Source organism: Narcine bancroftii, chromosome 2 (genome assembly GCF_036971445.1).
Source record: "Narcine bancroftii isolate sNarBan1 chromosome 2, sNarBan1.hap1, whole genome shotgun sequence".
In the NCBI taxonomy this organism is placed as follows: domain Eukaryota; kingdom Metazoa; phylum Chordata; class Chondrichthyes; order Torpediniformes; family Narcinidae; genus Narcine; species Narcine bancroftii.
The window spans coordinates 248,589,815-248,617,173 of NC_091470.1; the positions used below are offsets into that span (position 1 = coordinate 248,589,815).

At 41.7% G+C, this 27,359-nt stretch overlaps 1 protein-coding gene across 21 annotated transcripts in view; it reads right to left on the reverse strand.

The window, feature by feature from the left end:
* Positions 1-27,359, reverse strand: part of znf516 (zinc finger protein 516) — a 283,926-nt gene that overhangs the window by 178,293 nt on the left and 78,274 nt on the right. For 18 of the 21 annotated variants that reach the window (XR_011352119.1, XR_011352120.1, XM_069920788.1 and 15 more), the window contains 2 exons: positions 27,062-27,165; positions 1,679-1,794 (listed from right to left, as the gene is read on the reverse strand). The gene's annotated coding sequence lies outside the window, so the exon portion shown is untranslated. Of the gene's footprint in view, positions 1-1,326; positions 1,410-1,678; positions 1,795-27,061; positions 27,166-27,359 lie in introns of those variants that run through there. The other 3 variants (XM_069920784.1, XM_069920780.1, XM_069920779.1) reach the window with 2 other exon arrangements.

Here is a 27,359-nt window from a genome sequence, read left to right on the forward strand (position 1 = left end):
GAATGGATCAAGCTCCACCCGGTCGGGTGTCAATCATCCTCTGGGATATAAGCCTGCGCCGGCCTCCCGAGGTCTCACTCAGAGTTGCTGCAGCCACAGTCAGCCTGGCTCTGTGGAAGTCTTTGTGGATTAAAGCCTGTTGTACAGTCTTTACCTTGTGTGTGTCTGATTCTGGCTAACAGCGCATCACACTCTCCTTCACTTTCCACAAGGGCTCTTCTTACTAGGTTCTGTTTCTCACAGGCTGTTAAACCTAGTATTGCCTTTACATCCTTTGGTACCACGATGAATGCTAGCATGTGCTCTTTGTCCTTGTGTTTTACTTTGACCATGCATTCTCCTTGCACTGGTATATCAGTACCTGAATATCCTGCCATCTTCACTTATGTTTCATACATCTTTGATCTCGGTCTAAACTTCTTAAAATTAGTCTCTGATATTACACTAATTTGTGCTCCAGTATCCAATTTAACTGAAATGGATATGTCATTCACTGTTAACCTCAACATTCAGTCTCTTCCTTGTTTTCAGTCAGAATATCTACATAGAATTCCTCTATCTCTCTTTCATCTACTGCATGAACCTTGCTTTGTTACACTTGGTTCCTACAGCAAAAGGCATAATGGTTCATTGTGTTGCACATATAGCATGTTTTACCATATGTTGGTCATTTTTTTGGTAGGTGTTGTGTACCGCATCGACGACATGGCTTTTGATTGTCCCTTTCATTTTTGTTCACTGGCCACGCCTCTCCTTCCATTTTGGTGCACTTTTTGTTAAACAATTTATGTCTGTTCTTGCTCACTGAATCCACGTTGCAGCTAATTTCATTGAACAGCTTTTTTTCCTGCAATATTACAATTTCTGCAGCCCTACAGAGTGCTATGGCTTTTTTTGGGTCTAAATTTTGCTCTCTTAGCAGTCTTTCCCTTAGACTATTATCTGGAATACCACACACAAGTCTGTCTTTTATCAGTGAGTTGGTCAGTTCACCAAATTCACACATTTTGCTTCTGTTTCTCAATTCAGTCACATACAGATCAATATTTTCTTCTGTTTTCTGTACACGTGAAAAATCTGTGTCTCTCAAACGTCACGTTATGTTTAGGTATGCAGTGTGCATCAAACTGTTCCATTATTTTTTCCAGTTTCATTTTGTCTCCTTCAGCAGCAAATGTGAAGTTATTATACATCTCCAGGGCTTCATCGCCCATGACATGTAAGAAAACTGACAATTTCACTTTATCACTTTTCTTGCCAACTCTGACTACCACTAAATACAATCCAAAATGCTGTTTAAAGCTGTTTCAATTTCAACCACATTACCTGTCTGCTGAAGTTTTGCTGGCGGATATCATCCTTCCAATTTTCACTGTTAGCTTCTCTTCACTAATCAGTTGCTGACTTTAGATTTTACCATTTAAAGTATTTCCTTCATCTCACTTCTTACACCATGTTTCATCTTACATTTGTATGTGTGAGTTCTTAGACAACACATGGATGAAGGAAAAGATTCTTTACTTTAAGATTGTTGTAAAAAGCATATGAGGCATGGCATGAGGCTGCAAGTCTCCATTACAGATACAACATACTGTGTGTCAACCCCCTGCTGGCAGCCAAGTCTAATCAAACAATAAGGCATTGCTAGTTGCATTGCAACCATGATCACTATCATTACCTCATGGTGGTTCAGTATGAGTTGTGGGCCACTTTCCCGTACCTCGACAACGTCAGCATCTTCAGCTACGACTTGCAGGACGATGATGCCAATCTCCAGAGATTTCTTGAAATAGCCTGTGACACAATGGGTTAATTAAATATATGCTTATAAAAGGGATTAGAAGCTGTTTGGTTGCATGCACTTCACAGACACAGTCTTGCAAAGTCCAAGGGCAGGTGCAAACAGAGGTTCTGGGCTTTAGCAACATTTGCAAGCATACCCCAGAAACTGAAACATTTGCAGAGAGTCAGGGCCATGTGTTTTTTTGTCAAGCCTGGAAATTGCAACATTTGGAAAGTGAAACAACAAAAAATAACAGTGCCTGGAACATCAGGAGGGCAGTGTAGGGCACTACCAGTAACAACAGAGACCAGATGAAGAAACAATAGGCTTTAATACACAGAAGAACCTTACTGCCCCAGATCCCAGGATAGGAATGGCAGCAAGGGAAAGGTGGCTCGACCTTTATGGCCCAGGACCATGGGAGAGGAGTCATAGGTTAGGAGTCATCCGTGGGCAGGCCAGCTCCATATATACAACCGACAATGCTAACTATATACAATGGAGGAAACATATCACCACAGGAGGGGCAGAGAACGAGAGAGAAGGAGTTAGCAGAAGGCCATCTGAGAAAGGGTTGGACAGAAGAGGAGCCTGCTGAAAAGGCTTGCTTTTTCAAGACTGGCAGAGTTCTAATATGGTAGCCTGAGTTTACTCTCTGTGGAAGTCAGGAGGGGCGGCTAGTCTTTCTGGTGTGAGAAGAATCTGGAAGAAGACATTTCTTCCGGAAGACGGTCCTATTTGCGGTGTCCAACAAGCAACAACCATGTCTCTGTAATTCTCCACAACTTTCCTGCCTGGAAATTCGAAGTCAAGCACTGAAGTTTGCTTGAATGTAATGGCTGTTTGATTCTGTGCACAGGATTGAAGATTACTGGAAAGTGTAGCCTTGAAAACGTGGACAGTGGAAGATTGGCCAGTAAAAAGGACTTTCTTGAAAACACACTGCACGCACTTGCACTTAGATTATGTTGAGGGGAGGGATTGTGTAAATAACTTAGTGTTCATAAGTTAAGTGTTGATCATGTTGTTCTATAGAAAATTAAACAATTTTTTTTTCAGGAACCATTGCTTTGGTGTATTTCTATTGCTGCTGGTATATGGGGTTCACTGAACTCGTAACACAGCTAAGCTCCTTAACCTTACATACAATAAGGTCAAGTGTGTGTTTCACACAACCTGCCTTGCTATCCTTTGCTATGTCATGGAGAATAGAGTAATTGGCCCGAACCCTGACCACATGTGGCTGCTCCTGGAGCTCCCCCTTCCATTTAGCCTCAAGGCCCTGAAAAGTGCCTTTTCTTCAATTATGCCCCCACATCAAAGCCACATCCTTTCACCTGATGGCTGAGGCTCGTGCAGCCTTCAATCTCATCAAGGCAGACATTGCCAAGGCCACAATACATGCTGTGGACGAATCCACCCTATCTGAGGTAGAAAGTGATACGTCAGACTTTGCCCTGGCAGCCACACTTAACCAGGCAGGCAGGCCAGTCACATTTCTTCCTTGTACTCTAAAGGGCCCTGAAATTCAAAATTCCTCAGTCGAGAAAGAGGCCCAAACCATTGTCAAGGCAGTGTGGCACTGGCAAAATTACCTAGCTGGTAAGAGATTCACCCTGCTGACTGACCAAAGCGCAGTCGCGTTCGTGTTTAACAGCAGCAGGGTAAAATCAAAAATGATAAAATACTGAGGTGGAGGTTTGAACTGTTCACCTACAATTACAACATCTTGTACTGGCAGGGGAAACTTAATGAGCCGCAAATGCCCTATCCTGCGGGACGTGTTCCAGGACGCAGGTCAACCTCCACAATGGTCTCTGTCAACCCGGAGTTATCAGGTTTTTTCATTGTGTCAAAGCACGCAATCTGCTGTACTCTGTCAATGAGATCAGGTCCATGACAAAGAACTGTCAAGTCTGCACTTAATGCAAACTGCACTTCTACCGGCCAGACAGGGCACAATTAATTAAAGCCACTAACCCCTTTGAGCGACTCAATGTCGATTTTAAAGGACCTCTGCCCTCCACTGACTACAATGTGCATTTTCTTAACATCATTGATATGTACTCCCGTTTCCTATTTGCCATCCCCTGCTCAGACATGATCGCTGCCACAGTCATCAAGACCCTGCGTGGCCTCTTCACTCTGTTTGGCTTCCCCAGTTATATCCACAGTGATTGGGGCCCTCCTTTACAAGTGATCAGCTGCACCAGTACTTGTTAGCCAGGAGCATTGCCATGAACAGAACCACTAGCTCCAACCCCCGGGGTAATAGGCTTGCTGGCAAGAGGACCTCACAGAGTCCCTGCTATGTACTGCCACACCTCATGAACGCATGTTTTCCTTTCCCAGGAAATCTGCGACAGGGACCACGTTACTGGCGTGACTGACATCCCCAGGATTGGTCCTACTCCGGAAGGATGTGAGTAAACATAAATCTGACTTCCTCCCTGCCCTCCCCAGTTGAAAAGGTCCATCTCCTCCATGCCAACCCCGAATACACGTACATGGCAATCCCTGACAGATATGAAGACATCGTGTCTGTCAGGGACGTCCCCCTCAGGAGCCCTGGAGATGGCTGCTGATCACCCTCCACACCCCTGACCATTGAACACATATGATGCACCTGACCCCTGGTACCCTGCCTCTACCCTGAGGGAAGATACACTGGATTCATTGGCGCCTGTCCACCAGCACAAAACCAATGAGTATGTACAGGCACCTGAGACCGCTGCTGCACCGCAGCCACAAACAGTACTATGACTGTGCCAGCGAACGACCAGACCACCTGAAAGACTGAACTTGTGACTTTGAATTGTAACTTTGTAAGTTTCTCTTCACCCTGCTGGACTTTTTTTTAAAAACAAGAGGTGAATGTGATAAACCACTATTGTGCATAATGGTCTAGTCAGGCACACCTATTGGCCGGTTGGACCTATGGCCCCTCCCCACAGCCCCATCCTCAGTGCAGGATAGTCGAACAGTATGGATGTGCGGTTGTTCTTAAGTGAATAAAAGCCTATTGGTTTCTCAGCAACAGCCTTTCAAGCAATTGATGGTGCATCATTCATGCCTAGAAGATAAATACCAGTCAAAGCTAGACCACGTTCTCAAGAAGTACCAGGGGGTTTTCGAAAAAGGCCTGCAGAAAATCCAAGGAATCCAGGAGAAATTACACCTAAATCCAGGCATTGAGGCCAAGTTTTTTTTAAAACGTAGAATGGTACCTTGTGCCATAAAAGGAAAAATTGGAGCAGAACTTAACAGACTGGAAGATGAGGGAATACTGGAGAAAATCTAATACAATTATTGGGCAGCCCCCATCATGCCAGTGCGAAAGCCAATGGGGAAGTTCGAATTTGTGCTGATTACAAAAGGACAATTAATTAAGCTTTGCAAATACCAGAAAACTCTTTACCCAAAGCAGAACAATTATTCCAAGCCTTGAATGGGGGAAAGAAATTCACCAAGTTAGACTTATCGCAAGCATACCAGCAAATAGAATTGGATGATAACTCAAAGAAATATGTGGCAATCAATACTTATTTGGGGTTATTCACCTATACTCGAATGCCATATGGAATATCAGCAGTCCCGGCCATATTTCAAGTGGCCATGGACAAATTATTGCATGGACTTAATATAGGTTGCTACCTATATGACATTATAATTATTGGTTGAGATGACTCTGAGCACCTATTAAGTCTAGAAAAAGTCTTAACCAGATTGTAAGAAACAAACTTGGCTGTGCCAAGACAATTAAATATTTGTGGTACCTTCCATCACATATCTGGGCTTTACAACCAACAGCGAAGGAGTACAAATGGACATTGCTGGCACCAAAGCACTTAGCAGAGCACCCTACCCAACAAACGGAGCTGAATTGCAGTCATTCCTGGGTTTGGTTAACCATTATTGGAAGCACATTCCAAATATGTTGACGCTGTGCAGCCCACTAAACCAAATGTTAAAAGAAGGCCAGAAATGGACGTTGTGGACCGCTTGAAAGAAATACTAACATCAAGTGACAATGTTCTCATCCACCATGGCCCAAATAAAGAAGATACTCTGGCAGTAGACATGTCACCAGTAGGATTAGTAGCAGTGTTGTCACACAACTGAAAAAGGTAGCTTATGCCTTCCGGTCTCTGATGACTTGAGAACAGAATTATATGACTATGATTTAAAACATAATTCAGCAACACAAACCAACCATCCTGATGCACTATCTCGCCTCCACCTACCAGAAACTAAACAGAAAGACAAAGTAATTAAATGGATGGCAGAGGCTACAGCTATCAATCAAGAACAACCTCACGGACTACCTATTACAGCGAAAACAATCAGCATGGTACAAAAAGAAATTCTACTATCATGGGCCATCTACATCATGTTATATGGGTGATCCAAGGCCGAAACAATATCGAAAGAACTAAAACCTTATTATACAAGACACCATAAAATATCAATTGAGGAAGGTTATTTATTGTGGGGAACCAGAACAATCATCTCTACAAAATGACAAACAGCTATATTATCGGAACTCCACAACTACCCAGGGATGGTTTCAATGAAGGTGCTGGCACATACGCATTTCTGGTGGCCCTCAATAGACCTGGACATTGAACAAATTGTAAGAAGATGTGGCATTTGTCAAGATGTGCAACCTGGAGCCCTTCAAGCTGAGGTGAATCCATGAAAATGGCCATCACAACCCCGGCACAGGATTCACATTGATTTTGCTGGTCCATTCATGGGTTGATGCACTCTCCAAATGGCCAGTGGTAGTACACATGGGGGAAACAACACCAGACCAGTCAAATGAAAAATTGGGAAGTATATTTGCATTGTTTAGATTACCAATTGAACTGGCTTCTGATAATGGTTCACAGTTTGTCTCGGAAGCTTTTAAGGTGTTCCTACAGAATAACAGTATTCAACATATCTTGTCAGCACTCTACCACCCAAGCACAGATGGGGAAGCGGAACATTTCAAAAAGGCAATGAAAACAAAGAAATATTTAAATGCATCATGGAGCCTCAAAATTGTAATTTCCTGTTAGGCTATAGAAACACACCTCACTCTACGACCAAAAGAACACCAGCTGAATTGATGTTTGGTTGTAACTTAAGAACAAGACTTTCCAGGTACACCCGAACACTGGCCTTCAAATTGAACAATCCACATCTCCCAGTAAACTTACAAGATCTCTAGAAGTGAGAGATCCAGTACTGGTATGAGACTACTCGGACAATAGGGGGCCATAGGTGAGAGGGAGTCCATGTTAGTATTCTATACTTGTGGGAACTAAAACATGGAAATGACATATAGACCAATTGAGAGCGGTGGATGATCCTATGGCCACACCCACAGCTCACGATCCTGATGAGTTCCCAGATGAAATTCCATCGGCCCATACTACTGTCAACATTCCGGAAGTATCTTCGAGAAATGAAACTCCGTCTCAATCAAGCCGCCCTCAGCCAAGCAGTCCCACAATTCAACAGAGCATCTCTCCAACTCTTCAGAGCAGCCCCATGACTCAACCAAAAGCAGCCCTTCACCACGTAATGCTCAATACTACAGTTCTATGCCACACTTGAATGGGGGTCGCCAAAGACAAACTTCACAGTCCTCACGATCAACCGAGCTCCTAACCCCCAAAGGCAAATAGTCTGGAGAAGTCGTTAAGTACCCCAGTGGAGTCTACCTCTCTGAGACAATCAAAGAGAGAAGAACGTCCTCATGAGCGACTGAAAGACGATGTTCAATGACTTGGTGATCCAACACATCATACCTTATAATTACTCATAATCTTTACCCTTAGTCTATGGGCACAATGTAGTTATTGTAGATCAGTAACTGTACTGCCTGTATGTTATTTGCACAAAGCATTTATTTTTGTGGGAGGAGAAGAGTGTTAGGTATTTATTTCTGTGTGCGTATGATACTATCTCTCTTACCATTGTGGTGAGGTAGTCACTCTTATATACTGTGTATCACGGGGATCCATTTTAGTTCTGTATTAAAGAATGGATGAAGGACCACATCTCAGTGTGCAGTGTTTGTCCTTGAAACATCAAATACATAACACTCCCTCCACCATCCTGCCCCCACGGCACCTCACTACCTACTCCAGGAAGTGGGGAGGTGGCTGAGGGAGATGATTCTTTTAATCCTTCTCTTATCTCCTCACTCCTCCTCTTATTGGATGATGTATAGTTTGAAAATTCGTTATTTGATCATAATTGTATAGAGTATTTCACATAGTTAAGTGTTAGAAATGTTTTAAATCTTTATTCATTACTTTAAATTTGCTGTTCTACCACATTTACATATTTATGATGCACAACATTGTTTAAATAGGCAATAAACTTTTACTTTAACATTCACTTAAAAGCCTAATTTGTTTGCTTGACGCGATCACAATAGCCTCACGTCTAGCCAGGTGATGTTACTGTGGTGCACCTCAATAAGGAACTCTATCTAGAAGAGGGAGATCTGCTTCCTCAATCCTCCACTCTTCCAAGAAGTACTCCTTGTTAACTCACATTTATTATGCAAGGCATAACAGGCAATAACAAAGGCAGTACTAGTATCAAGTCATTTGCCCTTCAGTGACCTTTGAGATGTCTAAAAGCATTCTCCACACTATCCGTGTGGAGCTCAGCTCGTGGTTGAACTTTCACTTCCATTGATCGAGCTCATGGTGCTGTGTGAATCCTTCATCAGCCAATTCCTGAGTTGGTAGGTGGGGTCCCTGATCAAAGGTTCAGGGATTTCCACTCTGTTAACAATCTTGGATGCCTGTAGGCAGAGCAATGCAGATGTAGAGGTTTCTCATACAAACTCTGACAGCACAACCGGTCAGTGGACCTAATTCCTCCTGCGGCCATCGAACCATGCAAGGGTCACACACCTGACCCCCCCCCCCTACCCCCCACCAGTCATTCCCTCCTTACACCTTGTCTCAGGCTTGAGTCCTTTTCGTGTACATATGACAAGCATCACTGTAGAGTGGGGCATATTCACTTACATCACATGGGAGGGCCACAACCCTGTGGAACGCTGCCAATTATGATATCTTGTACCGGCCTGGGAAATTTAATGAGCCCCAAGCTGCCCTATCCCGCTGAACATGTGCCAGTGCACAAATAAACCAATTGCAAGCCCTCTACAACTGCCACCCTGGGGTCACCAGCTTCTTCCTATCAAAGCCTGCAATTTGCCTTACTCCATTGAGGAGATCAGGACTATGACCAAAAACTGCCAAGTCCATGCAGAGTGCAAACCACACCTACTGGCCAGACAGAGCGCACCTGATAAAGGATACCCATCCCTTTGAACGCCTGAACATCGATTTTAAAGGGCCTCTCTCTTCCTCTAACTGTAAGTGTACTTCTTCAACATCATTGACAAGTACTCACATTTCCTGTTCACCATCTCCTGCTCGGACATGAAAACTGCCACAGTCATCAAGGCCCTACACTATCTCTTCACCCTGTTTGGGTACCCCTGTTATATCCATGGCGACTGGAGGCCCTCTTTTATGAGTGACAAGCTGCGTCAGTACCTGGTTGCCAGAGGCATCACCATAAGCAGGACTGCCAGTTACAACCCCTGAGAGAATGCTACTGTCTGGAAAGCCACTCTCCTAGCCCTGCAGTCTAGAGGCGTTCCAATCTCCTGCTGGCAAGATATCCTCCCAGAGGCACTCCACTCAATCAGATTGCTCTTAATTACAGCCATCATTGTCACACCACATGAAAGAATTTTTTCCTTCCCAAGAAAGTCCACTTCAGGGACCGCGCTGCAGGGCTAGTCCAACTCTGAAAACATGTGAGGAGCCACAAGTCTGACCCACTGGTCGAAAGGGTACATCTCCTCTATTGCCAGCCTCCAATATGCCTGTGTGGCGTACCCTGAATAGCACAAGGACACTGTCTCTGTTAGGGACCTGGCGCTCTCAGTGGTTCCTGAGACCATTATCAATCACCCCCCACCCCCACACTCATCATTATCCATGATGCACCAGAGCCATGGCATGTTACCCCAGCCTCAGTGGATGGTATGCCAGACTCGTCGCCACTCATCCACCAAGTCAACGCCGACGACTACATACAGGCATTACAGACTGTCCAGGATCCAATAGCTGTGCTGCAGCCAGTACTATGATGGCAGACCAGACCACCTGAAGGATTTAATTTGTAATAATGCCTAATTCACTTCACCCTGCCGGACTCTTTCTAAAACAAGGGATGAATGTGGTAAATCACTGTATGTATATTTAGCTGCCTGGATACTCCCCTTTGGTTGACTGTACCTGTGGCTCCTCCCACAGACTCCTGAATAAAAGCTATCCCATAGCCCCCTCCTCAGTTCAGGACTGTCAACCGGCATGGACGTTCCTCCATTCTATTGCTAATAATAGCCCATCATTTTTACATAATTTCTCGTCTTTTTGAGTTATTGATGGTGCATCAGTTATCAGTGAAATATTGTCTAGTTCCATGGCGTTTGCTTCAGCTGCTTCTTGATATCATTGGGAATAAATCACTGTGCCTCCTGCAGGGGTAAGGATTTAAGGAGGAAGTTGAGATGCACCTTGGGATGGGTGTAGATGTGTCAATGTTAACAAAGGGCCTGTTTCTGTGTGGTATGACACTCTGTTTCCATGAATATTTTAATAGAGCAGTATCCTGACCAGTTATTCCTCCAGCAACACACATCAGTAGAGGAACAGGATATTATAATACATAAGAACACACGAAATAGGAGCAGGAGTAGGCCATCCTGTCCATCGAGCCTGCTTCACCATTCACTGGCTCATCTGGCTCATTTCCACCTACCTGCCTTTTCCCCAATATCCCTTAATTCCTCAACTTTGTAAAACTCTATCCAAACTTATCTTAAATGTATTTACAGAGGAAGCCTCCACTGCTTCAATGGGCAGCGAATTCCATAGATTCATCACCCTCTGGAAAAGCAGTTCCTCCTAAATCTACTACCCTGGATCTTGAGGCTATTTCCCCTAGTCCAAGTAAGACAAGAGAAATCAAGTCCAGTTACTGGAGTTGAGAGGCATCAACATCATTGAGTACAAAATCTTTTACATTTATCCAGGTGGGAAGATTAAAGTTTCACCAAAAAAAGAAAGCAGAGCAGTTAACAGTGCAGTGGGGATAACCAAATTCCCTTCATCTGGAAAATAATTGATGATCTCTGAAATATGATAAAAGCCTATGCAGGCATTTAAATGATTCATATCAGACAAGTTTCTTACACCCTGTTCCATTCAAAGTGACAACAGTGCAGACAAATTTGGTGTCTCCACAATACCCGCCACTCCATTGGATTCAAGGTTAGTTTGTTTCCCACTATTATCAGGCTCTCAAATGGACCTCAAATTAGTAAAATTATTTCCTTACAATGTTTAACTTTTCTCCATACCCTACACCTGTCTTGTCACACTATACCCTGCACTCTGACTTGTAAACAATTGCAATGCCTGCTGTACTGCAAGTATAAATTGATTTTCTTGGATAGAATGCAAAACAAAGCTTTCCACTGTATCTCACTAAATATAAAATTCAAGTTAATGATCTTGGAAAATTTTTAACATCTTGAATCCCATAGTCAGTTATTTGCTCATTAAACATTTCTGCCTTTTATCCTTCCTCTCCTCCTTTAAGATGCCCCTTTTTTCAAATTTCTAATCATCTCTTTCTGATTTCTCCACACATAGTGTCAAATTTTATTGATAATGTTTCTATTGAAGCATCTTGGGATACTATCGTTTTACAGTCGATCTTATACAAATTATTCCATTTGATCATATAACTTATTATTTTTTTTACTATTTTATATTTAGCAATGGAATCATTGGAGAGGAGCTGATTTACAAGTCCATAGCTCCCTGAAAGTGGGAGCACAAGACATCGGATGGTAAATAAGGCAGAGGGCATACTTGCCCTCATTAGTTGGGGCACTAGGACAGGTATAAAAGTTAGGAAGAAATGTTGCATCTGTATAAAACTCCAGTTACATTTGGAGTATTGCCTCCAATTCTGGTTGCTTCATTACAGGAAGGTTGTGGAGGGTTTGAGGAGGGTGCAGGAAAGATTCACCAGGGACATTGCCTGAATTAAAGAGTATAATGAAAGGCTTGACAAACTAGAATTCTTTTCTCTGGAGCATCAAAGGCTGAGGGGCAACCTGATGGAAGTATATAAAATTCAACAAGGCATAGATAGAGTGGCAAAGTCAGTTTTAGTTTGGTTAAAAATTCCAAATAATGGAGGACATAGCTTTAAGGTGAGAAGGATGATTTATGAGGCAAGTTTTTTTTTTAACATAGGGACTGGCAGATGCCTGGTATGCACTGCCAGGAGATATGGTCAAGCAAAAATGATAGCTACATTCAAAAGTCATTTAGACAGGGACTTGAACAGGCATGGAATGAAGGGATAGAGAATTTATACTGGTAGATCAAATCAGATTAGTTTGACCAAATGATTGGCATCAGTATTATGGGCCAAAGGAACTATTCATTTGCTGTACTGCTTCCATCTTCTAGGTTCATTTGTGGTCTACTGTGACGAGTCATGATACTGTTAGAGAATATTTAAATTAAGGAGATTATTGAATTATAAAATTCATTTCATGAAAACAGACCAGCATAGCTTTGAAATTGTTCCTAATGGATTTAGTGGATTAAAAAAAGAAAAACAATTTCTAAGATTTTGTTACTTAGACAAGTGTTTTCTTCTTTGAAAGGAGGAGGAATGTGATTATTTTACAAGATGTAATGCCTTTATTAATTTTAACATTTGTTGAACAGGAAGTATACTAGAAAATGATCTTGTCCTCTGACCTAACAGCTCTTAACTGATTTTTTAAAAAATCCATATTTTCTTACTCCTTTGTTGCAACAGTTCCTTCATAGAGATTTTTCACTATTCATCCTGTTCCAAAACAGAGCTCGCCAATCCTGCACCGATTGATTTAAACAATAAACAATTCCAGTTTGAAGAATCTTTGTGAATGGAAGGAACTAATCGCAACAGCACAAGTGTTTTAGTGCTGGCCATACCTCCTTCAGCAAACACACTGCAAACAACAGCTAGGGTTCATAAGGATTCATATTCAATAGAAACATATCAGATAGAAACATGTCAGATAGAAACATGTCAGCTAGAAACATGTCAGCTAGAAACATGTCAGCTAGAAACATGTCAGATAGAAACATGTCAGATAGAAACATCTGATTCCTTGACAATTAGCAAGTCTTATTCTTGCTAAACTGCCACATTGTATCATCTCCAAATATACATCCCTTTTATACTTGATAACAGCAGTGGTTTGTATTTTTAACTGGGACTGAAAGCTGAGAGTTCAAAAGCTGTGGTTTCAAGTACCCTCCAAACTTAGTCTGACTCTCCAGGACTGTACTAGGAGGATCTGAGATGCTGACTTTTGGAGATATTTGAATAAATGTTTAAGATCTCTTGCAGCTACTTTAGAGCCACAGGATTATACAGAAGGAAAACTGGCCCTTTCGCCCCACTGGTCCACGTGACCAAGTTGTTTACCTGAGCTGGTCCCAGTTGCCTGCATTTCCTTCCTATGTATCCATCCAAATGTCTTTTAAATGTTGTGATTGTATTCTCCTCTTTAGTTTCTCATCTTGTGTGAAAACAATTGCTCCTCAGGTCCCCTTTAAATCTTTCCCCTCTCATATTAAATTTATGTCCTCCAGTTTTAGATGCCCCTATTCTAGGAAAAAAAGATTATGGCTATTCACCTCATGATTTTATATAGCTTTAAGGTCTTCCCACAGCCTTCCAAGCTCCAAAAAAAAAAGCCACAGCCTATCCAGTTTCTCCTTATAACTTAAGTCCTTTAGATACTGTAGCATTCTTCTGAATTTTTGCTGCATCCTTTCCAGCTTAATCACATCCTTCCTATAGCTGGATGACCAGAACTGCACACTATACTTCAAGTAAACTCTCATCAACTCTTGTACAACTGTAACATGTTGTTCTAATTCTTGTACCCAGTGCCTTGACTGTTAAATGCATTCTTTACTACCCTGAAGATTTTTGAAAAGATTGTTTTCCTAGGCAAAGCAAATATCTCATAAATGTTAGGAGTTGAATACGTGGAGTTCTGTAGAGCCAGTCACATTACTTCCACTTTGCATGCCATCCATAATTGTTGACATGTCATTGTTTCTTCAGAATTGTCAAGTCAAAGTCTTGGAACTTCCTCCCTACCTTCATCAGAAGCAGCAGTTCAAGAACATATCTGTTTTGTTCAGAATAAGTTCAACAGGTTCAAAGAGGATCAAGGCTGGACATGTGTTATCAACAAATAGTGGTCTTTATTTATGCCCAGGGGAACTCACAAAAGGGAGCATCACACATATGAACCCAGAATAATGCACAAATTACTACACATCAGGTGCAAATAAATCATTGCTAAACCTTCTCAACTCCTGATTGGGAATGCAAGGATTAAACACACAATACCCTCCTCTGCTCTTTAACTCTAGCAATCTTTGGCTTGGCTTCGCGGACGAAGATTTATGGAGGGGGTAAAAAGTCCACGTCAGCTGCAGGCTCGTTTGTGGCTGACCAGTCCGATGCGGGACAGGCAGACACGATTGCAGCGGTTGCAAGGGAAAATTGGTTGGTTGGGGTTGGGTGTTGGGTTTTTCCTCCTTTGCCTTTTGTCAGTGAGGTAGGCTCTGCGGTCTTCTTCAAAGGAGGCTGCTGCCCGCCAAACTGTGAGGCGCCAAGATGCACGGTTTGAGGCGTTATCAGCCCACTGGCGGTGGTCAACGTGGCAGGCACCAAGAGATTTCTTTAGGCAGTCCTTGTACCTTTTCTTTGGTGCACCTCTGTCACGGTGGCCAGTGGAGAGCTCGCCATATAATACGATCTTGGGAAGGCGATGGTCCTCCATTCTGGAGACGTGACCCATCCAGCGCAGCTGGATCTTCAGCAGCGTGGACTCGATGCTGTCGACCTCTGCCATCTCGAGTACCTCGACGTTAGGGGTGTGAGCGCTCCAATGGATGTTGAGGATGGAGCGGAGACAACGCTGGTGGAAGCGTTCTAGGAGCCGTAGGTGGTGCCGGTAGAGGACCCATGATTCGGAGCCGAACAGGAGTGTGGGTATGACAACGGCTCTGTATACGCTTATCTTTGTGAGGTTTTTCAGTTGGTTGTTTTTCCAGACTCTTTTGTGTAGTCTTCCAAAGGCGCTATTTGCCTTGGCGAGTCTGTTGTCTATCTCATTGTCGATCCTTGCATCTGATGAAATGGTGCAGCCGAGATAGGTAAACTGGTTGACCGTTTTGAGTTTTGTGTGCCCGATGGAGATGTGGGGGGGCTGGTAGTCATGGTGGGGAGCTGGCTGATGGAGGACCTCAGTTTTCTTCAGGCTGACTTCCAGGCCAAACATTTTGGCAGTTTCCGCCTCCAGGCGGAACCAGCAGAAAAGAACAAGTTCTACACCGACCTGCGCAACCTCATCCAACGTACCCCTACAGCCGACAAGGTTGTCATCCTGGGCGACTTCAACGCTCGTGTCGGCAAAGACTCAGAAACCTGGCCAGGAATCCTGGGCAAGCATGGCGTCGGCAAGTGCAACGACAATGGGCGCCTCCTGTTGGAGCTCTGCGCAGAACAGCGGCTTGTCATTACAAACACCCTTTTTCAGCAGAGGGACAGCCTTAAGACCACCTGGATGCATCCCCGATCCAAACACTGGCACCTCCTGGACTACATCCTGGTGCGAGAAAGTGACAAACAAGATGTGCTCCACACCAGGGTCATGCCTAGCGCGGAATGCCACACTGACCACCGGCTGGTTCGCTGCAAGCTCAACCTTCACTTCAAGCCAAAGCCCAGGAACAATAAAGCCCCCAGAAAGAGGTTCAATGTTGGAAAACTGCAGTCAGACGAAGCGAGAGGAAACTTCCAGGCAAACCTCAAAGCAAAGCTCGACGTTGCAACCCGCCTCACGGACCCGTCCCCTGAAACCCTCTGGGATCAGTTGAAGACTCTAGCAATCACAGCACAGTAAATTAATTAAAACTAACAAGTATATCAAATGAACTTGGTCTCCAGCATTGCCTATGGCTCAGAATCCAGAAGAGAGCAGTTGGCTCTCTGGAGCTGCCTGTGGCCCTCTGGAGCTGCCTCCATGTAGCTGCAGAAACGGAGAAAGACCAGAGATACTCCACGTGCTGCTTTTCCAATGCAGGGCTCATCCGCTTGACATGCGAGGACCAATAGCAAGTCAGCTTCACCTGTGGGCAGATCTAACCATTGATTGGCACCTGGAGGACAAATCACACATCAGCTGCAAGGGCTAATCTAACCCTTGACTGGCAGATGGGGTGACTTCCAAAAAGGTTCCAGCCAGAGAGGTCACATGACCCTCCGCAATCCATACTCCGGCCAAGTTCCAGGCAGAGAGGTCACAGGACTCTCCACAATCCACTACTATCCAGATAGTAGTCTCTTTTTGGGAATGAGCTGCCAGAGGAAACTATAGAAGCAGGTAAAATTTCTCCACTAAAGACATTTGGACAGATATATGAATAGGAAGGGTTGAGAAGATTATGGACTGAATGCAGTTAAAAAGAAGCTTGGTCGCAATGGCCAAGTTGGGCCGAAGACCTTGTTCATGTTCTATGACTCTACGCATCTCTCTCTAGCAACTTCTCAAAAGTAATCAAGGAAGAACACTACATGCAAAGGTGTTCACATTCCATAGATAAATTAAAAAGAAATTATCCCATGGTGGTGCTGAACTTGCCTTGTTAATATATCCCATGGTGACTCAATGACTCCTCAAAAGTAATATGTAATTCTTCAAGTTATATGAGGTGAGAAAATGAGGCATTACAAATTTTGTATCAGCAAGAGGTTTTCAATGGTCTGCCATTATGCTCATGTAAATGATTGCAATGATTCATGCATTAAAAGCAAGTTGTTGAAGCTACTTAATGGCTGAAGCAACCATTTAATGGAAATATTTGTGTCTCCCTCATGGTCCTGAATAATTGAAAAGCTTGCATCTCTATACTCTCTGTACAACGTAGAGATGTAAAATTAATTTTACATCTCTCACATGATCCAATATGTTTTTTCTTGCTTTATTTTTCCATCTGTACTTGATTTCAGTACTTCATATCATCCTATTTCCTCAGTCTCTTTTCGATCTGAACTCTCAATACTCCATCAATCAAGTGTTTCGTTGATATCCCATTATTTGGGCACACACAACCCTGAGGCTGGATGAGGTTACTGAGATTGAGTTTGAGATGACGGAGGGATTTGAAAACAAGATAGAGAACTTTAAAATCAAGGCAATGGCAAGTCAAAATATGAATGAATGACAGGACTTTGGCATGGTGTCTCGCCTCTACCAGTGATCACTGGCATCACAGGGCAGTAATAATGACAAAAGATAGCACAGGTTCTATCAGAACTGAAGATGGACAAATATCTAGATTTTTCATTGTTATTTAAGTAATTTAATTTCCTGTGCTTTCTGCCTGCACAGTTTTTGTTTGCAAACCTCACAGAGCAACTGCAAATGTGATTACTCAAACTGAAATCAGAAAGCACACAAAAATGTTAATGCAATGGACAACACCAACAATGTTTGAACTCACACTCTCCTGTCATCATCATATGGAATATGCAAATGAAAAAGTGGCAGAGATCTTTCATTTCTTAATAACTCCAAAAAAAATGAATGCAACTAATTTATAATCTTACTCCAACACATTTCCTCACAATACCCACCAGTTTATTGATGGCCTCTATATGTGATTCCTCCAGCTTTTTCTGGGTTCAGAAGGGAGTCAACAGCAGGACAACTTCCACATTTGACCCATTTACGAATCTCTATAAAGCCAATTCAGCCAAATCCAGGTTCTTGAAGAGATCGCAAAGATAGCCCTCTGAGTTGTTCGAATTATAACTAAAGCTTACTTGCCTTTCCACAAAGGAGAAGCAAGTTGAAAGAATTCAGAGAAGGTTAACTAGGATATGGCTGGGTTAAAGAGCTTGAGTTATAGATAGCAGTTAGATAGGCTAGTTCTTTATTCCACAAAACTTAATAGGTAAGGGGTGACCTTATGGAAGTTAATAAAATCATGAGTGTCAAATATAAAGTGAATGATCACAGTCTCTTTTTCAAGGTAAATGATTTTAGAACCAAAGGGCATAGGTTTAATGTGAAAGGAGAGAGATTTAAGAGGGACCTGAGGGGGAACTTTTCACGCAGATAGTAGTCTGTTTTTCGGAATGAGCTGCCAGAGGAAACTATAGAAGCAGGTACAATTTCTCCACTAAAGACATTTGGACAGATATATGAATAGGAAGGGTTGAGAAGATTATGGACTGAATGCAGTTAAAAAGAAGCTTGGCCGCAATGGCCAAGTTGGGCCGAAGACCTTGTTCACGTTTTATGACTCTATGCATCTATAAGCCATTTGACTGGATCTAACTTGTCATTTTTAGTGGCCTGTGTTTTGTAATTCAAAATATGCCTTTACTTATAAAAGTATGCTTGCTTAATCCAACCAGTCAGTCTCTAGTGCTCTGTACAACACTTTGTATTGCTAATACTCTACCAGCACTGAACAGCTTTCATCAAAGGAGTTGCATTTTGCTTGTTAACAAGGTTAAATATAGCTTACATGATATTCCCTCACATTTTGACAAATATGTTAGTATCGATAACATAAATTGTTTATCTCACTTCCTGTAGCTGTTATGAATTTTTGGTGAATTTGGTTTCAGTTCTATTATACCAACTGACACAGAAATCTGATTCAACTGCGATCTATAACTTAACATCTTGTGAACCATATTCCTTCTTCCTCACTCGCACATTTTAATTGATAGAAGCAGAAGTTGGCCATTCAGCCCCTTGGAACAGACTGGGAATTACATGGTACTTTGCATAAATGCAAGACCTTCTTTGAGGTACAATTACTGAGAAGGTTATGGACCAGACAAAAAGCACTAGGTTAGAATGCCAGTTTGGTTGGCATGATGGAGGCAGATAATCTGCATATGGCAATCTCCCGCAAATGACACAGTGGCCAGTTAATAGTCACTGCTTCACAGCATCAGATGCTTGAGTTTAATCCGCACTTCTGATGCAGTCTTTGTGGCATTAGTCTATCCTCTTGGTTACTGTATGGGCTTCCTCTGGACGCTCCTGTTTCCTCCACATATTACATGCAGACTGGTAAATTAATTGTAAGTTCAATTGTTCTTACTGCGCATGTGAGAGGCAGAATCAGAATCTGGAGGAAACTGATGAGGATGTCAGAAGAATAAAAATGAAATTAGTGTAGGTTTGATGCAAGTGGGTGGTGACGGTCAACATACAGTCATAGGTTCATATTCTGTAGACTCTCTAAGCTGTTTGATAGATCAGGTGGCACGCTCATTCATCTGTTTATGCCAGTCTTCACTGTGCTCTCGATGAATAAACTGGGAGTGCTCAACCTGAATGCTCCTTCTCCATTTTGAGTGGCTATCGGTCAAGTTGGTGAGGAAGTAACAGCTCTTGGCTCTTAGCACATCCTTAAATTGTTTCCTCTGTTTACCTGGTCATGTTCTGCCACCACAGAGCATCTTCTTTGGGAATCTGATATCAGGCATGTAGATGAAATGACCTGCCCATCAGAGTGAGTGTAATTCAGACTTCAATCTGGGGATATTGACATTGATATTCATTCACTTATCTTATGAATGCGCTTGAGTTGTATTCAGTGACAGCATTCGCAGTATCTACTGAATGCTTTCCGATGCCCACTGTAAGAGGTGCATGTCTCAGAAGTGTACATGAGGGTTGGGATTACACAGCTGCCTGGTTGCCTTATATTTTGTGCTGGGTTCTTCAAAGACCCCTTCTCTCAGAACAGCCATACATTGTGCTGGTGCATTAAGAGCAATGATGAATTTCATCAATTGATTGATTGCCTTCATGGGGTTCCTGAGATGTGGGAAGTGGTCCATGATGTCTGGTGTTTTGGAGAAACAGTGTTACATATTAGGAGCAAGATGGTAAAGGACATTGCATTTGTGGATCTTAAGTTTTAGGCTCATTATCTCATATGCTTCAGTGAACAACTTTATGAAGTTCTGATTTCAAACAAGCAGATACATCAGTGTGCTGCAGTTTGAGGCTCAGACAATGTTGGTTGTGGAGTGGAGTTGACAGAAGTTGGGCCATTCATCCTATAGATTAGTTGCACCCTGAGATATCGATTGGAAGTGCAGTATTGGGCTGAGAAAGACTGAGAAAAGTATCAGGGTAATGGTGCCACATTGCTTAACAGCACTCAGCACTGAGATTTAATCAGGATCAAGTAGCAGAAGCAGGATGGAAAGAAATTAGAAGGGTATGGGCCAAACGCAGGTAAATAGGATGAACTTTGTTAGAATGGGCTAGCTGGGCCAAAGAGTCAGTTTCCACGAAGTAAAAATCTGTGATTTGATCATTTTAATTTCAAAGGGAAGACAAATTTGAAAAGAATGCTCCATATTTGCCCAATTGATGGAATTAATGCCTTAGTTAAGGCAAGAAATGCCACGTTTAATGGTAGATACTGCTTGCTGGAGGCATCGCATAGTTGAAGTTCATATGTAGGGGCCTTGGGATGGTTAGAAATGACATTGTGCATCAGGGAGGAGTTCTTCAGCCACTGGAGGAGAGAGTCGAGAAGGACCCTGTCAATGTCTTCCCCAACACAATACCAGAGAGATTCATTTATGTGCTGAACACAGTCAGACATTTCCTTTATTGAAAACAACAATGATATTTCACATTTCAAACCTCAGAGTTGATGCCCACTTTTAATTTCATTACAAGAGCTTAGAAAATATATATGGGAATAATTACTTGGCATAAGAGTTTGCAAAATTACTATTTCTCACATTTGTTCTCCTTTTTAATTTTAAAAAAAATTTAGACATTCAGCATTGTAACAGGCCCTTTCAGCCCATGAGCCCATGTCACCCTATACACGCAATTATCCTACACCCCAGTACATTTTTGAATGAAACTGGAGCACCTGGAGGAAACTCACGCAGGTCCAGGGAGAGTGAACAAAGTCCTTACAGACAGTGCCAGATATCGAATCCCAGTTCCTGGCACTGTAACAGCATGGTGCTCGCAACTACACTAATTGCAGAAGGAGATTACAGTATTTGGCACATTAAGTCTAATACAGCTTCAGACCTTTTCCATCACTCTCACTCCCTGTGACATAACCATCAACAGCCTGGCCAAGCTGTGCACCATTCAGTCTGCCACCCACACTCACCCCTTCAACAACCCCTCACATTCCTCCATCAGCACCAGTGTATCAAAGTTAAACCATTAATTTGTACATCAGAGTCTTCAATGAAAGGAACTGATGAATATCACAGTTAAAATCAAATTGTGCTGTGCTAACTTTCACACATATAGACAAGCACCCTGACATCATAGTTCCAATGTGCTGCATATATGTGTAAGCAAGCTTTGCAAATGAAGCATCCACATGGTTTCTTTTGATAGCAAAAGAAAAACAAGCTGCTGGATGAACTAAGTGGGTTAAGAAGCATCACAGGAAGAAAAGGAATGGTCAAAGCTTTGGATTGCAACCCTTCTTCAACACTCTTGAGTTTCTCCAGCAGACTGCTTTTTTTTCTGCTCCAGATTCCAGCAACTGGAGTCTGTCACGTGACTCTGGCATCATTAGATATATTATTGTAACATACACTGCTATTAATTGAGAGTTTATCCACAATTTTCAAGGTATCTTCCATTTGTTTTTTAAGTAGTAAAATGAAAATGCCTGTTAACTAATGACCAACCCATAAATTCCATTTCTAAACACAATTTAGTTTCAAACTCCAGCATTTGCAATTTCCTGTGTGTCATAAATTTCATTTTCCCTTTTGACCTCTTGACAGTGTTAACACCACTGGATTCTCCGATTACTGCTCTGAAGTTCTGATGCTCCACTCCTCTAGTTATCACTTCCTCCATTTCCTAGCATTCATTTCTCCACTGGTGGCTATGCTTTTAATTACCTGCAACCTGAATTCTGGAATTTCCTCCCTAAATTTTCCAACACCATATCTCTTCTCATCCTTTAATACATATTTGGCTCCCTTCCTGAATATATCTCAAAGACATGCTAAAGATTTGGGAAGTCATCAAATACTCTATTGAACTTCTACAGATGTTCTGTAGAAAGTATACATATTGGTTGCAATGTGGTTTATTTGGAACCTCGAGGGCCAAGGAATGCAGAGATCTGCAGAAAGTGGCAAACCTAGCCAAGGCCATCGTAAGCACTGATCTTCTGTTAATTGTACACATATATGAGAGGTGCTGCCTTGAGAAGGCAGCCCACATCATAAAGGTTCTCCCTGGTCGTAATCCCTTCTTGTTGCTACCTTCAGGCAGTAAATTAGGTTTAAGAAAAATTTTCTTCCATCAGTTATCTTGAACCTCCTGTACTGCCCTAACTATAAACTACGTTGGGACTATCAAAAGATCTTTCTGCACTACTGAAACATCACTTTTTTTGCAGTTACTGGAACTGTGAATATTTATCTATCCTTTCATATTTATTCTCCCTTTTACTGCCTCATGGCATATTGTGCTGTTAATTTATAATGTTGTTGCCAAGGCTATTGTATCTTGCTTACCTCTGTCTTACCAAGTAAGACCTTTAGTGCTTCTGTACAATATATGACAATAAACTAATTCTATCATCATATTTATGTTTGGCTTGATGGCACATTTTGTTAATAATAATCTCATGAAGCAAAATTACAGAGTTACATCTGTTACAAATCCCTCAGCATCTTGAAAGAGCCAAGCCTCCTACTCACACTAACATAGTACAATACACATGATACTCTGATAGCTAAAGACTACTAAAATTCTCAGCCTTCCTAACATCTGATTAACATTATACATGGAACGAAAGAATAGCCAACACAAACTCATATTTAAACCATTGCAATTTATGGCAAAATTAGAGTGGAATAATTGCTGAAATAGGTTCTAATTTTCAGAAACAAGTATGGTGGACTTTTATACAATTGTGGTATATATAATCTTCTAAATGAGACTTCTTTTGCTTTATTTATCAATGTTTTTAATGAACCTTTAACTCTATCACTGTTGAACTATAACAATTGACTACTGCACACTGAGTAAAGGAGTAATTGAATAATTTCCATAACGCTTTGCAATGCATTCTACTTCCCCATTTTACAACTATTTTCCTCTTCCTGTTCTTTGAATTGCCTGAACCACATTCTAGAGCCTAAATGTAATTTTATCAAAACATCCCTCATGTATAATAGATCTCATTGAAGTACATAAGATTACTAAGGAACTTCACAGAACGGATGTGAAGATGATGTTTCCCCTAGTTAGGGTTTCTAGAACAGCAGTCACTGTCTCAAATAAGAATTGGCCACTTGGCACTATCGAGAATTTTCTTCTCCCAGAGTGACATGAATCTTTGTAACTCAGCACCCAGGAGGATCCAGAGACTTGCCCAGTGAGATACTCAATAGAGAGATCAATCAGCTTTAAGATATTATGGGAATCAAAGAATTTTGGGATCATTGCAGGAGAGTGGTGCTGATGTGAAAGATCCGTACTGATCTTTTCAAAGGGCAGAAAAGGTGTTGAATGGTGTACTTCTGCTCATATTTCTAATGCTTTTATGTTCTTGAGCAGGGCTGTGAGGGGCTTGTAGCTCAGCTTGTTCAAGTATGGGAACCTGAAACAAACCTCAGTTGTTTACTGGAGAAACTAAAAAACTGAAGATTTTGGAATTTGGGTAATCATTGAGCTGCAGGAGAAACTCAACAGCTCAGGCTGTATCCATGGGTAGAAATTGTTGGACAGAATTTTGGATTGGGACCCATTATTGAGAATTCATTGTTGAGACCTTTATTGATGAGGTGATTGATTGTTTGCCCTCCTCCTCCCTTGCTGGAGTCACCAGTTAGTCATGCTCTGAGGGAGGGGTATTCAGATCACTTTGCATCAGATTCATAGTTCCTCAATGAGAAATGTTGTGTTTAAATTAATTCATTAATTTTAATCATTCAATAATATTTTTCTCCTTTCTTAAATAATATTATTAATTACTTAAAAATAAACAGAGTCCATCAAATGTATTTCAGGGAAATTCAATAACTTTTAACATTTGTGAGCAGGCAAGGTGTTTTGGAAGTCAAAACACAGAGACGCTGGAGGAACTTAGCCGGTCTCGCTCGTTTATTATTTTATTACCAACATTTCGAGCCTGAGCCCTTCTTCAATTTTCATACCTTGAAGAAAGGGTCAGGCCTGAAACATCAGTAATATATCTTTACCTCCTATGCAAGACCAGCTGGGTCCCTCCAGGATCTTTGTGCTTTGACTGGAATCACAGTACCTGAAGACTTTTGTGTTTCACTCCAAGGTGTTTTGAAAATCTAGTATGAGGATTTTACATTTAATGCACTCTGATTCGAGGTCAGAATTGGGTCAACTGGTTGCAGTTGAAAGATAAGTGTGAACTTGTCACCCTGTCCAAGATGATCAGGTCCAATGAATTGTTCCAAACAAAAGCTGCTCTGACAAAGCAACCTCTCCTGGCTGTCCTCTGTGTGTAAAACACCAATAATTTGGCAACCTTTGGACTTTGGCAGTGCTGGACAAAATGGTTTTCCAGGTAATTGAATGTTACTCCTATTAATACCCAAACATACCTATATTTCATTTTGTTTATGTTACACTGTAATAAAATACATTTTTCAATGAAACTGGTGAGTTTAAAGGGAGAAGGAAATATACAGCCACTTCAGTCTACAGTTCTGTCAGCAAACCTAACCTATCTACCTGAACCCTGTCATTCCAGACCCCAAGTCTGGCTCCAACCTCACACTGAGGCATTATTGATAAGGCACACTTCATAGGAATTTTTACAAAAAGGATCGTGAAATTAATACAAAAGTCCCTTGAAATACCACTTGAAGTTAAATAGCCAGATTTGAAGGAGAAATTACAGAGACAAGCGTAATATATGAAGGTTAAAAAAAATCACCTGAAACTTCCAAATAGATTAAAAATTTGGTTCGGTATTTCACCAAAGACTCTTGTAAACTTCTTCAGGTGTACCATGGAGAGCATTCTAGCTGGTTGTATCACTGCCTGGTATGGAGGCGCCAACTCTCAGGACAAGAATAAACTCCGGAGGGTTGTTAACTCAGCCTGTGGCATCATAGGCACCAGACTTCACTCCATCGAGAATATCTACATGACGCATCTATCCTCAAAGACCCCCAGCACCCAGGCCATGTCCTCTTCACTCTGCTACCATTGGGGTAAAGGTTTAGGAGCCTAAAGACAAGACCTCAGTGGCACAGAGACAGCTTCTTCCCCATTGCCATCAGATTCCTGAATAATCAATGAACCAAAGACACTATTATTTTTATTTTTTATAGTAATGTTGTAAGATAGTTATAATATGAATGTTTGCATTACGATGCTGTCGCAAAACATTGAATTCCATTACTTGTTCATGACAATAAGTTCTGATTCTGAACTCCTGGAATTATTTTGCAAAATAATTGAACATTGCCAGAGGAGAAAGACTGTCGAAGGGCTTCTAAAGTCAAGCATTTTTGTTGACCAGGTTTATAATTCAGAATGCATTGGCTGAGTGGTCCTCCCTCAGTTAATCCTCTGACATTCTTTATTATTCCACCAACATACTGTGTTACAAAGAGTAACCATTGTTAAACCTTGCTGAATCCATAGTAAAAAATAGTTTTCAGATTTGATTTTAATTTAATTTAGACATACAACATGGTAAGAGGCCCTTTCAATCCACGAGCCCATCTGCCCAAATACATCCAATTGAATGGTGGGAGGAAACCAGAGCACCCAGAGGAAACCCATTCAGACACAGGGAGAATGTGCAAACTCCTTACAGACATCGCCGGATTCAAACGCTGATCCCTGATGCTGTAACAACGCTGCTCTAACCACTATGTTAAACGTGCTACCTCATGTGTTTACACATTCATGAATGCCAATGTTGAGTTTTAGTAGATAAATAAAAAGATGTTTTTCCTCCATGGAGGTCCCTATACAGCATTTCACATGATGCTTGCATACATAATTTTTAACCAAAAACAGACTTTATTCAGTATAAGCTATCTACAAACCATTCAAAGTCTCTTCCCATTCTTCATTTTGTCTCCTTACATTTTCATCACTGAAGATTGCGACATTCCTGAATACATATTGCACTAGAAAGCAGCAGTAAATCATTGCACACTCCAAAAATTATGCAGCTTTTCTCCCAGTATTTGTACTACAGCTTTTGGCCTGCTGGAATTTAAGCTGTTCATGGCAATAGGGTATTCAACTCTGATTGGATAGGAGGATTTATCACATGACATGCTGTCTCCAACTGCCATCGTTTCATAGATTGTCAGAGATGACTGTTTCAATGAAACACATCCTGTATTCTGTCATAGCCAATAGTCTCTATTTCCCAAATGATTCCTCATTTTTGTGATTCACAGCCTTTCTTCTCCTGTGGATCATGGTTTTAACACATTCAAAAGAGTGTTCAGAGAACTATTATTTGCTTTTGTTTCACTGCTTGGAGGTTAGAGAATGAGCAGCAAACTGTTACATACTGTTGTATTAGAAGTCAGTGGCCACACATTTCTGTCCTTTTACTACACAAGGTATACCATTTTCAAAGGGAGCATTGACCCAACATGTAATTAGAGACTCTTGCTATATCTAAAAGGTAAAAGGTAAATGTTCCATTATTGTCACATAATGCTACATTTAAAATGTAACATACATGAATTTCTTTGACTTTTGCCAACCATAAGCCAGACAGAGGGCCACTATGTCTAGACCTCCTTAGAGAAAATTTACAGCACCTGATGATCGTAAGCGGACTCCTCTCCCAAGTACTGACCAGTCCTAAGTCTGCTTAGCTTCCGATATCAGACAATCTTAGGTGTATTCAATCTTTTGGGGTTACATCCACCCCTTGGAGATGTACAAACCCCTGCAATGAGTATGTGGGCTTTATCATTTTCATGCCTTTTAAGTGAAGGAATAACTAAATGCAGACAAGAATGATATTAAGAAGCTTTTTCCCCAGATTGGCAAATCTCAAACTAATGGGTTATTGGGTCACCTACTTAGAACTGAGATGAGGAGTTTGTTTTTCTACTCATATAGTTGCATATCTTGTAATTTTCTAGTCCAGGGATGTTCTAGAGGCTGGGATCAATAGACTGTTGATCTAAAAGAAATCAGAGAACATGAGGGTCAGCAAAAATGTACTTGAGGCACAGAATCAGATTTGATCTTAGCCTGGACTTCGCTTCTGCCGCTGTATCCTACAGACTTCCCTCAGGCCGATGCGCAGGTACCAGTGGACCCTCACTCTCTCAGTACCACAGCTCCAAACCTCACTCACCACGATATGCCAAGGAC